The following is a 2,564-nucleotide window of genomic DNA, read 5'->3' as shown; positions in this document are numbered from 1 at the left end:
TGTGTACATTACAGTTGGAGGCATCGAGTTATTATGTCGAGACATAACACCAAAAGGAAGGTCAATGGTTATATCCAGAGTTGGATGAAAGTTGTCTTCGGGGATAACTAAGGGATCAGTCCCGACGAGAACGCCGAGTCAACAGCGATCAAAACGCCACCACCATTACGGATAGTCCGATCATGTCTATATATTAAATATTTTGAGGGGAAAATTGAAGCATCAGCAATATCAGGCTTCAGCCAAGTCTCAGTAAAGGCAAGAATATGAAAGTCAAAGGCTATACTATCTACATAGAGTCTAGACAGTTTAGACTTTAGTCCCCGTACGTTCTGATAGGCCAGAGTTAGGGACGAAATTAGTTTTTTGACTCGCCAACAGGTGCAGACGAGCCGGAAGGAACGTTATTCACAGAGGCAGGTAGCAAACTAATCGGAGGCCGATTCTTCTTTTTTATTGTATACTCTTTTACAACAAGGTGTTCGTGGGGCCCGATAGTGCTGGAATTTAATTATGTATGTGAATAATTTTTTTTTTTGTGGTTGTGCGGAAAAACCAAGAACAAGTGTTGTGCGGAAAAACAAGCGAGTGTTGTGCGCAAATAAAACAACCGATCAATGCATATGGACAGATGCTTTGATCTATGTGTGTACGTACATGCATAAGTACACAGGTGAGTATAGATATGTATGCACACGCGTTGTTCACAACAACAAAAAAAACGTAAGTAATTGTAATTTAATTGGATGTGGGGTTGTGTTAAATCAATGCGCGACACCGAAATGTATTATGCGTTGTGGATATGTACATATGTATGTGCAATGTATGACTATGTAAGCATATACATATGTATGTATGTACGTATGTAAGCAAGTGCACCGGTATCCAAAGACGCGCGTGAGGAAATTAATTTCGCACCTAATTCGAACGCGCAAGAAATCGCGGTGCATACGTGAAGTGCTATTTAAAAAAAAAAGAATATTTTTTTTTGCCTTTTGTGTCGTGGTAAATGTGCGAAGGGATTGTATGTATATGGATATGTATGTACATATGCGCGTACATCAACAGGTGACGATGTATGTATGTACGTAGATACGCGCGTGTGGAAATAAGTTTGGCATTAAAGATTATTATTCCAACACATAAGAAAACGCGGTGAACACTTTGATTTTTATTTTTCCCTATTTTTTATAACACTTTAATAATTTTTTTTTTTTTTTTTTTTAAACTTTTACGCGGATTTGGCAAACAGCTGTGGAAATTACATGTACATGTGAATGCATATGTAAAAAAGGTGGATTTGGACAAGTGCGAGGAAAAAAAAACATAAATGAAAATGGATAATCGTGGAATGTAAAATGAGAACGTTGGACAATCACGCTAAGGATTAGGAACTACCATGAAACCTTGGAACAGGTCAGGTATGTACATACAATATGTAAAAGTGTGTAGGTCGCTATGGAGAAGCGGGAAAACCTCACACTTTTAGTAGTATGTAAATGAAATGAATAATGAAATTTTGTACTTATCAGGAATTCCGCCGATGCAAGCTGGAGGAGCGGAAGGATATCCGGCTCGAAGGACCAATGTTCGTGGGGGGGCGGAAGGATCCAAATGAAATACAAGGAGTTGGCGGGTGCCAATTTCTTCAGTTTGTGGTGAGCGAGTGGTGAATTAAAACGCACGAGAAACTTCGGTTAACTAAATGTAGGTTTTATTATTTATATAATATTCACAGGTAAACCGGCACACACGGAAATGGTTCGGGTTGAAAGTGATTAACAAATCGTAAAAAAATGCAAGAGAACGGGTGTTCGGGTGAAAGGCTCGATTCTTAGTGATGGCGGTGCCCATTGGAAAAAATCAAGTCACTCCTCCTGGTGTGACCGTAGACGCCGAGGATCAAAAAACCCTCCTCACTCCTCACCGCTCACTGCTCTTCGCCGCTCACTGCTGTTCACCCGGTGGCGTGAACACGGCCAAAAATCTTTATGACATATTTGGCCAAAAAGATCTGGGAGACACCTATTTTAAAGGACGAAATGTCCCGAGTATATGAAAAACGGAACTTTTCCACAGCAATGTTTGGTGCTTGAACTTTGCCCTGGATGTAGGCTATGACTTCTTCAGAAGTAGTATTGGGATCAAGCCTCGAAATAAAAATTTGCTTTTTGGGTGGAACTACAACAAGGGAACTAGGAATACTAGGCACAGCTGTAGCGGCTACAGTAGACGCGGCAGCAGCTGAAGCAGCCAGCACTTTACTAGCTCCTCTTGTAACTATTTTATTGGCAATATTCCTGGAAACGGATGTTTGCCCGGATGGTTCGGAAACTACAACCGATATCGTGTTAGTAGGTGGGATACTGTCTCCAGGGGAAATGGGAAGAGACTCCACACCTGCCAAAGCCGGACTCCTATACGACATCAGCTGCTGTACATTTGGTGACAAAGGGTCAATGTCGAAAGCCGGAACTGGTAGAGATGAAAGTGCCGACGGGCTGAGGGACGCGCCCTGAAACCTGGCCCTCTTGCGCGTCGGAGATTCAATCAAAAGTTTAGAA

At 41.7% G+C, this 2,564-nt stretch overlaps 1 long non-coding RNA gene across 4 annotated transcripts; it reads left to right on the top strand.

Moving 5' to 3' along the window:
• The first annotated feature begins 523 nt into the window (after window positions 1-523).
• On the top strand, window positions 524-1,786 carry LOC137579613 (uncharacterized). Of its 4 annotated transcripts, none has more exons than XR_011032855.1 (4): window positions 524-673; window positions 1,253-1,421; window positions 1,533-1,658; window positions 1,739-1,786. It is a non-coding gene; the product is annotated as an uncharacterized lncRNA (long non-coding RNA). The 4 variants fall into 4 exon arrangements; XR_011032858.1 differs by having other exon boundaries at window positions 1,712-1,786; XR_011032856.1 differs by having other exon boundaries at window positions 574-723.
• The last annotated feature ends 778 nt before the right edge of the window (window positions 1,787-2,564 follow it).

Source organism: Drosophila tropicalis, unplaced genomic scaffold (assembly GCF_018151085.1).
Source record: "Drosophila tropicalis isolate 14030-0801.00 unplaced genomic scaffold, ASM1815108v1 contig_717, whole genome shotgun sequence".
NCBI classification, from domain to species: Eukaryota; Metazoa; Arthropoda; class Insecta; order Diptera; family Drosophilidae; genus Drosophila; species Drosophila tropicalis.
This window is presented reverse-complemented; position numbering and strand designations above follow the sequence as displayed.